Genomic DNA, 12,710 nt, shown 5'->3' with positions numbered 1-12,710 from the left:
TGAACACCCCATTTAGGCGCGGGCAAGCCAGCGAACCAAGGGGCTTCTGCCTCAGGCCAAAAAACAGTTTTGGCTCGTTTATCCCATGTTTTGGTTCATGTTATGCACGTTTTAGCATGTTATAGTCATGAAACAAATGAAAACATGATAAAAAGAGGATTTTTACACCCTCATACTTACATGTTTGGTTATGGCGAGTGACCGACGTAAGTGTAACAACTCGTTGGGTAGGAAAAAACTCGGTTTAAAACCGTTTTGGTAAGTAAAAAAGAGTGTTTTAAGATTAGTGACGGTGTAGTGGTCGAAGTGGTCAGTCAAGTGATTTAATGCACGGTGACGGTACCAAACAATGTGTAAGGCTTGTATTTACGATCGGTAGGTCATAAATACGCGTCGGATTGTGACTTAAGAAGTCGAGTCGAGAATTTTAAGGGAGAAAAGAGGGGGCGGACACTCGGGTAAGTCTCAAATGGGGGGCATTTGAGGGGTATTTATAGGGAAATGAGTGGTTGTGTGAGTTTTGAGCGACGTGTCCACCTGGGCTACTCAAAGAGGCGCGAGCCACGTCGTGGGTCTTCGAGGTGTGTTGTCGCTTTCACACAAATGCAATCATGATTTGTTCTATCCTAGGTTTTGTAGTCATATGTTTGGTACTTGACCAAACATAAATCCGGGAAAACTTAAGGTAGAAGGTTTGATATGTTTTATTTTTGGTGGTTGACTCGGTTTGACTCGTTGTTGGAGTCGGGATTTGAATTTTTGAGTCGGTTTTTGGTCCGGTGTCGGTTTTGACTCTAGTTAGTGTCATTGTGACCCCGTCGTCGTGGATTAAATACTTTAGATATTTTTGAAATGTTTTGAAATGTTTTATTTTCGAAATCGTTTTAAGTTTTCCGACGTGAAGTTGTACACAAACTGTCGATCAAACGCCGCGATTGCAAAACATGTTGTAGTCCGATAATCATCGGGTGTTTGTTGGAGTCTCAGCAGATACTGGTATCTACAGAGCCCCCACTTTGACTGAGGCTTGGACAGGGCGAAAGTCAAAGTAGAGCCCTCAGGTCAATCGAAGATTACAACCTGGAGACCCAAGCGACGTCAAGGCGGCTCAAAAGTATTCGGGCCGAGGACCTGCCGTCGGGAAGGGCGACGCCAAGGCGACTCGAGGGTACGAGTCAAGGACCTGTCTTCGGGAACAGTTTAGAGTCTGTCGACTATCCGTGCGGGTCGTTTAAAGTCCGTTAGACTACGTATGAAGGCTCGCCAGCCATAAGAAGGAGTCACACCTGAGGCATCTTCGGATATGTCCTTGCGTGTTTGCGGACAAAGGCTCGCCAGCTGTGACAAGGAGTTGTACCCGAGGCATCTTCGGGATATGTCCTTGGGTGTATGCGGACAAAGGCTCGCCAGCTATGGTGCGTAGTAAGGCTCGCCAGCCATGGCGCGTAGTAAGGCTCGCCAGCTATGGTGCGTAGTAAGGTTCGCCAGCCATGAGGCGTGGTAAGACTCGCCAGCCATGAGGCGTGGTATGGCTCACCAGCCATGGTGCGTAGTAAGGCTCGCCAGCTATGGCGCGTAGTAAGGCTCGCCAGCCAGCGCGTAGTAAGGCTCGCTAGCCATGGCGCGTAGTAAGGCTCGCCAGCCATGAGGCGTGGTAAGGCTCGCCAGCCATGGCGCGTAGTAAGTGATGTGGGTGAGGTCGTCACTCATCCAATCAAACACATTTATAATACTCAACATACAACTAGTTAGTGGTAAGTCGAGGTCGATCCATGGGACGGTGTGCATTGGGTTCTAAATCCATCTATCTCAATTTATGCTAGTCTCACAATTGATGGGGTTTGTAGTTGTGTCTAGACTAATGCAAGCAATAAAGTAGAACGAGCAATAAAAAGAAAGACGTAAACAATTGATTAAAAGTGCTAGGATATCATGGGGTCATAGGGGATTCTTGGTGTTGATCATACAAACATGTTTACAAGGTTGCAAGCAATTAATGTTGTGGAGGAACCGAGTTGGTTTATGTCTTACGGTTCATAGGAAGAGTTGGGTCCCGGAGCCGAATCGATTAGATTGTACAACACCTACAAGTCGACTTACTTTCCTCCTATTCAACTTCTATGCATGATCTAACAAGACCCGAGTTGGGTTATATCTTACAAGTCAAGTTGAGTAGATAAGAGATGGTTGTAAATGCAAGGATTCATAGGCTTAGCATTTCATCAAACATAACATGTGCATAAAGTTGACATCACAACAAGCAAGCAATTAATCATGTGAACATATTAGATTAAGCATGAATCAATCCCATGTTGGTTTCCCTTAATTACCCACTAATCCTAGCTAAAGGACTACTCACTCATTATCAAGTTTAACATGTTAATAAGGGTGTCAATCATCACAACAAGTATAAACATGATAATAGAATGAAGAAATGAACAATAAAGATTAAAGAGTAAAGGAATTATACCAACTTAAGATGATCCAAATAATAAAGCAAAGAATAATAGAAGAACTTGATGATTGATGGAAGGTTGTCAATCTCCCAATAATAACCCAATAACCCAATAATAAACTTGAATAATAAACTTGAACAATAATTATAGAAAGATTAATGTGTAATTTGTGGAAAGATTAAAGAGTAGTCTATTCTAATCTACTCCTAATCTAATCTCAGGAAGGATTTTTCTAGCTAAAAAGATGTGTTTGATTAATTACAAAATGGGGTATTTATAGTGGAAATTAGGTGGATGCATTAGGGTTAACTAAGGGCTAAACTATTAATTACACTTTTGAGTTTAGAGCAGGGAGGAGCCGGTATTTTTCGGAGGAAGGGAGTCTTTCACGGAGCTTGAAAAACGAATTTGCGCTGGACTGGAATCCGGGCGGATTGGTGTCAGGACGGGCGGATTGTAGCAAGGGAATCCGAGCGGATTTGGAGCAAGACGCTCGTATTGTAGCAAGGGAGGAATCCGAGCGGATTTGGAGCAATCCGAGCGGATTTGGGACAATCCGAGCGTCTTCAGCGCGGGACGCGCGGATTCCTGTACAGCTTCTTTGTTTGAGCTCGGATTGTAAAACGGACGTCATTTTCTCATCCGGACTCCTATTGGAGTGATTCAAAAGCCTAGATCGCTTGTTTTTTCGACGCCGTTCTATCTAGCATATTTTCAGAGCAAAAGGAGCAACTCTTGGTTTGCGTTCCAAGCACTTTTCTTCATGAATGGCTTCCTTGCTTTTCCTCCTTGCTTTAAACCTTATGACCCTTCTATATACTCTTTATTCCTACATCATTGGTCATCATTCTTGCCTCCTCTTCATACTAGTCCATCTAATATCATCAATAAGCTTCCAAATATGCACGAAAGACGGGAATTTCCGCCTTATTATCTCCTTTTCTACAAAACATATGAAATTCGATAGAAAAGCAAATAGGAAGGTTTTGACGGATAAAATGGCCATAAAATGCTATAATAGTATGCAAAATAGGCTCAATTAGGGGACTAAATGTGCGCAAATAATGGTCACATCAAATATCCCCAAACCGAACCTTTACTCGTCCCGAGTAAAGAGGTGACTAAAACTAGACCTTTATTTAAACTAACCTAATAATATAGCCGATATGAGACAATTAGCGGGTCTCACTCCGCCCCTTTAACTCACAACAAGACAACCATGAGGTAGGATGCCTTCTTGCAAGGCAAGGTGGGGCTTGCCAAAATGGCGATACATCCAAACATTAAAGCACACAAAACAAGTAATGGATGCATCTACAAAAGAATAGCCACTTTTCTCATCTAAGTGGCGGAAATTACCTACAAGGGAAGCAATTCAAGGGTACACAATCCTTCATAGATGCAATTTGTTCAAACTACTAAGCCTAGAAGGATACCAATAAATCACCTCCAAAATGTGTCAAGCTAGGGTACCTTTGTCCTCAATCGTTAAATGCTTTTGTCAAGAGTAGACTCCCTATGGTGTTAGAAACACTGGAGGATCGCGGAATTCCCCCTCTTGCCTAGACAAGAAGAAGGGTCGTCCCCTCTCTACCATGCACAAAAATGGATACGGTGGATAAAGGGATCGATAGTTTTTGAGTTTCATTTTGGGAGTTTGCTTCCATTGTTGTTTTTCCCCCCAATTTCTTGTGGCATATAACATTTGAGAACACTTTCTTTTTGCCATTTCTTTTTGATTTTTGGCATTTCAACACTTGACAACTTTCAACTTTTCTTTGCATTTCTTTTTGAACATTTTCAAAGTCACCCCATATGTAGGGAGGGTGGCTTATATTTGAAGCTTTTAGGAGTTCTATTTTTGCTCCTCTTTTCATTTGATGCATTTTTGCAAACTTTCTTTCACTTTTCATTTCATTGAACTCAAATTGATTTCTTTTTGTGCCCATTCCCTTTGATGACAAAAATGTGGTAGAACATGGATGAATGATGGTTGCATGGTTTCAAGGGTCACCTTGAAATAAACGGTAGCCAAGGAGTTATCACACCACAAGGTACTCTTGACTAGGCCTTAATCCATGGGTCAAGGGATACTAGCATGACACATCCGAGGGTGTTTTACAAGTATTCTAACAAGCAAAGTCTTAAGAAGAAAAAGCATCTACTAGGGCCTATATATACTAGTCAAGCTTCCCAAGTAGACGGTTTCGCAAAATTTTTCTAACATGCAAACTACATGCCATGATGCAACTAACATTTATACATCCTAATGCAAATGATTCTACAAACTAATATGCCATATGATCTAAATGCAATCCTAAGTTCACATTGTTTATACCGCATCAATCAAAATAAAGCCACATAGTCATTAACATAAAGAGGAAAAAGGAGATTGGAAAGATCATACCATGCGGTCTTCAATATCCTCATGTCTCGGATGTGGCGTAGTCAATCAATGTGAACAAGGATAAAACAAACACAATATATACAACAATATATACATGACTACACTACAAAGGAAATGAACTTGTTTTTGGATTTTTCAATTTTTCAAATTTTTATGGTTTTTGTTTTTATGAAAATTAAAGACATATTTTTGGGATTTTTCAAAATTTTTCAATTTTTATGTATTTTGGAATATAAATTCCCATCCCCCATTTTATTTTGGACATTGTCCTCAATGTACATGTAGGAGTGGGAATGAAAAAGAAAATACATGTTTTTGGATTTTTGATTTTTTTGAAATAAAGTACAAATGCAATGATATGGTATGAATGAATGCATGCTCTAACTAAATGTAATTCTATATGACATATAGAACAAATGAATGCAATCTAAACTATACTATGTGATGCATGATTTCTAGTAAACTATGGTCACCTATGATCAAACCTCCCCAAAACGATTTAAACACCATTTCTAGTGTAGAAAAGAATAGGATTGGTCATTAGTGACTATGCATGAATTCTAGTCTATATGCAACTAACTACATGAATCATGTGAGATATATACAATGCAAACTAATTTAAATGAACTAACTAATGCAATATGAAATATATGATACACATGCATGCAAAAGCTACACTAAATGCAATGTGTATACAAAAGTGAGAGGGGGAGAGATGGGTATCATACAAATGGAAGTGATGAAGTAGGCCTCTTTGACTCGTCATCCTCATTTTGATCATAGCCATAACCATGAGAGCTTCCGGCTTGATCATATCCGGGTGTTTGGCCCCAATATCCTCCTTGGTCAAAGCCTCCTCCTTGACCCGAGTACCCTTCACCTTGGCTAGATTGCCCTCCGTCTCCTCGACCCCAAGCTTGGTCCCCCTAATTTGGGAACAAGAGTTCTGGTTGTGCCCAAGAGGGCAAAGGGCCACTAGGGTCAACATACCCTTGTTGAGCCATGTTATAGTATTGGGGGTAGAGGGCCAAGTAGTTGTCTTCCCTTCCTTTATGCACCCCAAGGTCCACTCTATTCATGAGTGCCATCAAATCATTAATACCCGGGGTGTTGGGGATTTCCGGTTGGAATTTGGTATAAGGAGTAGGGTATGGCGGGATGGGCACGTAGGAAGATGGGCGAATAGGTGCTCCCGGCCCTCCACGAGGTGGTTGACGGTGTGGCTCTTCCCTTTGAGGGGGATTTTCAAGAATTTGGATATCAAGGAGATAGCTTGGTGGAGGAGAGTATGGACTCAATCTTGGGTCAATGCCCGGTATCTTCCATCCCTCAAGGACCATTGAAGTACATCCCTTGGTGTGCCACTCCACACTCCCATCTCGAGTGTATTTGCACCATCGGTGACTGTGGAAGATGGTGTGCTCATCAATCAAAGTCCTCCCCTCAAGAGGAATATAGGTTCCTTGGGCATTGAACCCGGGACAAAGGTGATTGGCTAAAATTGTAATTAGACCTCCCATCACAAAAGTTTTGAGTTGGGTGGTCCCTTGAGCAAAATCATGGAACCTAGTAAGTATCTCAAGTGGCGTGTTGAAGTTATAACCCCTCACCGCTCGAACATTCAAATAAGACTCAAGAAAAGTTAAGTCGATGAGAGTACACCGATCTTGCTCGTACCTCCCATTGATGCAACCGGCTACAAAGCATTCGGTGAATCGAATCACCGGATGTTGGATAGCAAACGTATAGCAACGCTTTATATGGGTAAAGTCCCTCCCGGAGATAGCTTTCCAAAGAAAGTCCACATTAAAATTATCGGGCTTTTCGGTATAGTCGGTGGGTACTTCAAGACCGAAAACATAGGCAAATTCCTCAAGAGAAAGAACATGGTCTAGATTGCATAACCTAAACTCCATGCCTACATTGTTGTGGGTATCCGCCACAATGCGAAGGCTACTCAAGAATTCAAGGGTGAGACTAAGGTAAGTCTCTTCATGGGCATGGAAAAAGCTCCCAATGCCAAGGCCATTAAAGAACATCTCGGTAGGGTACCTTATCTTAAAGATTTCCAACACCCTAGTATCAACAAATTGAGTAGGTTCGTACTTCTTACCTAGGAGCTCGACGAATTTTTCGCGGTGGTCGTCGGATAGGAAGATCACTTCTTGGAAGTTGTTGAGTTGTTCAATGCCTCCCCTCATTAAGGGTCGGGTGTTCCTTGGTAGTACTACCTCTCGTGGTGTTGAAGAGGTTGATCCTTTGCGCTTCTTCCCGAATGATTCAATCAATTTCTTGGCCTTTCCTTTGGTGTTTGTCAATGGTGCCATTTGAATGTTGGTGATGGGGGTGTTTTTGAGGATTGGGGGATGATTTTGAGGGTTGAGATGAGTGTTTTAGGGTTTGGTAAGGTGAGGAAATGAGGGAGATGGGGGGTGATTATATAGAAGAAGAAGGGAATCCGAACGGATAAGATTGGATCGAACCCGTTTTATCCGTATGAACAGTACAATCCGAGCGGATTTCAGTCGAGACGGCCGGATTTCTGGGAAAGAAGACGGGCGACTTTGGTAGAATCCGCACGGATTGTAGAACAGAGAATTTCTTTGGCTGAGAAGCAAGGAAAAGACGGGCGGATTTTGTTCGGGACGCACGACTTGATCTGGACGGGCGGATTTACGATAATTCGCACGGATTTTGACACAGTTCAAAATCTCGTTTCTGGATTACACACGGGACGGGCGTCCCGTGGAGAAGACGGACGGATTGTTTGGGACGGGCGGATTTCCTGGAATCCGCACGGATTCTTCTTCAGTTTCAATTTTTGCTTTCTCGTGGGCCCTGGACGGGCGGATTTGCTAGAATCCGGGCGTCTTTGCTTCTTTCTCTCTTCTTCTTTCTTCTTTCATGAAACAACAAACCCCTTTTCACTAATTTCTCTTTTTCCTTATCTTTTCCTGAAATTTGCTCATGAAACATGTAAAATGACTCTCTCTCTCTCTCTTCTCTCTTATGCAAGAAATTAAATGCAAAATGGAAATGTACAATATTATGCAAAGTAAAAGGGTTCCAGAAATATCTTACAAATGGTGGTTTTTAGGTAGGACTCCACCAAACTAGTTCAATTTGTAGGGACTCTTATCCATAGAGCTCAAAGCTCTTAATAAAAGATCAAAAGCTTGTGAACAAGCTCCAAATAAGCATAAGTATGGGTTGCTCAATTTGAATATGAAATTTGGCCAAGGAAGCTTGTAGAATGTTCTTTTTCTTGGCTTCTCCTTAGCGTTAGAACTTTCCCGATGCTTCAAATAGGTAAACCCATGACTCTTGCCAACACTAAGCATGAAGTGTGGTTCATTTCCATCCATGGACTTCCACTTACCAACTTCTTCTTCAATTTTGGTGATGATGATAGCACTTTGATTATTCAATCCTTCCGAGGTAGAAGGAGAATTTTCATGTCTTTGATGACCGGATACCATAGGAGTTGGGATTATGGGGGGTCAAATCTTCACAAGTAGCCTCACGAGCAATTTTCTCTTTAAGCTTTTTCACCAAATAGCTCTTGTAAGAAACTTTGGCCTTTTGAAGAAGGTCTATCATATCCTCTTCAATGATCATTGGCTCCATGATAGGTGCCAAGTGGTCTTCACGAAGGATAAAGGAAGGACGGTCTTCTTCATGATAGGGTATCTCAAATGCCTCAAGGATAGGCTCCTCAAGCAAGGTGATTTTATGAATCCCTCCTCTAGGCTCATCATCATTGTTGCTATCCTCACGTGAATCATAAATGGGGGCTTCATTTAGCTCTTTTTCCAACACCTCAACGTTCACATCAAAAGACACACCCTCATACTCACAAAGGTTAAGAGTATTTGGTTTGCTCAACCTCATGTCTTCTTCATCGAACACAACACTCTCATAGTCACAAGAGCTCAAGGAACTTGGCTCTTCCCACTTCTCGTCTTCCATATCAAAAGTCACTACTTCAAATTCGCATTTATGCTCAATATCCAAAGAACGGTGGTGAGTGTTTGCTTGGAATTCTTTTAATTGGGCAATTTGAATCCTCAACTCCTCTCTTTGGATAACAATGTCTTTAAGAACATTATCTTCTTTTCGGCTCTCTTCTAGCATTTGTTTGAAGAAGTTTTGTTGATCTCCCATCATTTGGAGAATCATGTTTTGAATGGGTTCATCTTTTTGTTGTGGGTATGTGTGAAAGTGGTTGTTTTGTGGCAATTGAAGTTCATTGTGAAATGGGTATCAGATGAGTGGTTGTTGTTGATATTGGGTGTGGTAATTTTGGTGGGAAAAATTGGGGTAGTGGTTAGGATTTTCGTTGTACAAATAATAAGGTAGGTTTGTGTTGACTTGCTCCTCAAACTCCCCATACCCATAGTCATACTCAAAAGATCCACCACATACTCCATGTACCAAGTCTTGGGTCATCATCATAGCTAAGACAAGGAAACAACTACAAGCATGGAAACTACAATAAAACGGTAAGAACAATCCTTGAGGAACAAGTTCCTCAAGGTGAAAGCACAACTAAAATAGACAAACAAGTAAGAACTTATTCACATAGCACCATCCCCGGCAACGGCGCCATTTTGGTGTGAGCGTGTCGTTGTACACCCAATCAAACACATTTATAATACTCAACATACAACTAGTTAGTGGTAAGTCGAGGTCGATCCATGGGATGGTGTGTTTTGGGTTCTAAATCCATCTATCTCAATTTATGCTAGTGTCACAATTGATGGGGTTTGTAGTTGTGTCTAGACTAATGCAAGCAATAAAGTAGAACGAGCAATAAAAGGAAAGATGTAAACAATTGATTAAAAGTGCTAGGATATCATGGGGTCGTAGCGGATTCTTGGTGTTGATCATACAAACATGTTTACAAGGTTGCAAGCAATTAATGTTGTGGAGGAACCGAGTTGGTTTATGTCTTACGGTTCATAGGAAGAGTTGGGTCCCGGAGCCGAATCGATTAGATTGTACAACACCTACAAGTCGACTTACTTTCCTCCTATTCAACTTCTATGCATGATCTAACAAGACTCGAGTTGGGTTATATCTTACAAGTCAAGTTGAGTAGATAAGAGATGGTTGTAAATGCAAGGATTCATAGGCTTAGCATTTCATCAAACATAACATGTGCATAAAGTTGACATCACAACAAGCAAGCAATTAATCATGTGAACATATTAGATTAAGCATGAATCAATCCCATGTTGGTTTCCCTTAATTACCCACTAATCCTAGCTAAAGGACTACTCACTCATTATCAAGTTTAACATGTTAATAAGGGTGTCAATCATCACAACAAGTATAAACATGATAATAGAATGAAGAAATGAACAATAAAGATTAAAGAGTAAAGGAATTATACCAACTTAAGATGATCCAAATAATAAAGCAAAGAATAATAGAAGAACTTGATGATTGATGGAAGGTTGTCAATCTCCCAATAATAACCCAATAATCTTCAATTACCCAATAATAAACTTGAATAATAAACTTGAACAATAATTATAGAAAGATTAATGTGTAATTTGTGGAAAGATTAAAGAGTAGTCTATTCTAATCTACTCCTAATCTAATCTCAGGAAGGATTTTTCTAGCTAAAAAGATGTGTTTGATTAATTACAAAATGGGGTATTTATAGTGGAAATTAGGTGGATGCATTAGGGTTAACTAAGGGCTAAACTAGTAATTACACTTTTGAGTTTAGAGCAGGGAGGAGCCGGTATTTTTCGGAGGAAGGGAGTCTTTCACGGAGCTTGAAAAACGAATTTGCGCTGGACTGGAATCCGGGCGGATTGGTGTCGGGACGGGCGGATTGTAGCAAGGGAATCCGAGCGGATTTGGAGCAAGACGCTCGTATTGTAGCAAGGGAGGAATCCGAGCGGATTTGGAGCAATCCGAGCGGATTTGGGACAATCCGAGTGTCTTCAGCGCGGGACGCGCGGATTCCTGTACAGCTTCTTTGTTTGAGCTCGGATTGTAAAACGGACGTCATTTTCTCATCCGGACTCCTATTGGAGTGATTCAAAAGCCTAGATCGCTTGTTTTTTCGACGCCGTTCCATCTAGCATATTTTCAAAGCCAAAGGAGGACCTCTTGGTTTGCGTTCCGAGCACTTTTCTTCATGAATGGCTTCCTTGGTTTTCCTCCTTGCTTTAAACCTTATGACCCTTCTATATACTCTTTATTCCTACATCATTGGTCATCATTCTTGTCTCCTCTTCATACTAGTCCATCTAATATCATCAATAAGCTTCCAAATATGCACGAAAGACGGGAATTTCCGCCTTATTATCTCCTTTTCTACAAAACATATGAAATTCGATAGAAAAGCAAATAGGAAGGTTTTGACGGATAAAATGGCCATAAAATGCTATAATAGTATGAAAAATAGGCTCAATTAGGGGACTAAATGTGCGCAAATATCGGTCACATCAGTAAGGCTCGCCAGCCATGGGCGGTCGGTTAAGGGACCGTGAGAACAGCCGCGTCAAATGGGCTAGTTTTGGAAGTAGCGAACTCGTGATGCCGCCGTGGAAATAGTGAGTTTTGAATTTCACTATCAATGTTGTTGAAATAAGCGGGTTCATCGAGAAAGCCCCCCTGTTGACGTTTGAAGGAATAGCGAATTTGAACTTCCACTTCTCGTTTTTTTGAATTTGCAGTGGCGGTTTTGATCGCTGTTTGTTTGAATTTTGAAGGAAATAGCAACTCTTAAATTTTGCTATCATGTTTGGAGTGACGGTTTATGTGTCGCCGTTGACATTTGATGAAATAGTGAATTTGGAATTTTCGCTATTGATTGAAGTGACGGTTTATGTGCCGCCGTTGACATTTGATGGAAATAGTGAATTTGGAATTTTCACAATTGACTGAAGTGACGGTTTCTGTGCCGCCGTTGACATTTGATGAAATAGTGAATTTGGAATCTTCACTATTATTTGAAGTGTCGGTTTATGTGCCGCCGTTGACATTTGATGAAATAGTGAATTTGGAGTTTTCACTATTGACTGAAGTGACGGTTTATGTGCCGCCATTGACATTTGATGAAATAGTGAATTTGGAATCTTCACTATTATTTGAAGTGACGGTTTATGTGCCGCCTTTAACATTTGATGAAATAGTGAATTTGTAATTTTCACTATTGACTGAAGTGACGGTTTATGTGCCGCCGTTGACATTTGATGAAATAGTGAATTTGGAATCTTTACTATTATTTGAAGTGACGGTTTATGTGTTGCCGTTGACGTGTGTGGTGAAAATAGTGGAATTTAATTTCCAACCATTATTTTGGGAATGACGTTTTAATTGTCGTCGTTTGAAATTTTGAATTTTCACTATGATTTTTGAAACTGGCGGTTTTGATCGCCGTTTGTTTGAAATTTTCGAAAATAGCGAAGTTAAATTTTCACTATTCGTTTTTGTCTCTGAGAGAATGACGATCTTTGATATCGTCAATGAAAATTTGAAGTTTGTTATGTGGAAATTGGGCTAAAGCCCAAAATTCGCTGAAAGAGTAAGGGACGCCTGATTGTGGCGCGAGCCACCTGGCGAACCAAAGGGGCTTCCCTTTTTTCTGTAAAAAGACGCGAGGTTTGGCTGCTCGTCATTACTCATTCATCTTCAACCTTCGACATAAAAACCCGCAGAAAATTGCCATTGTTGGACTTTTGCTAGCTTCCATTCGTGCCATCAACAATAATGTCGTCTCAAGGTATGCATTTCCTCTCGAATCCATTTGTTTTTTTTTATCTTTTGGCTTAATTGAATTAGGGCGGTCCTTTACCCTAGAAAATCGATTTGGGCGTTTTTGAGTG

Source organism: Silene latifolia, chromosome 1 (assembly GCF_048544455.1).
Source record: "Silene latifolia isolate original U9 population chromosome 1, ASM4854445v1, whole genome shotgun sequence".
NCBI lineage: Eukaryota > Viridiplantae > Streptophyta > Magnoliopsida > Caryophyllales > Caryophyllaceae > Silene > Silene latifolia.
The sequence above is the reverse complement of the archived record's forward strand: the minus strand, read 5'-3'. Positions refer to the sequence as shown.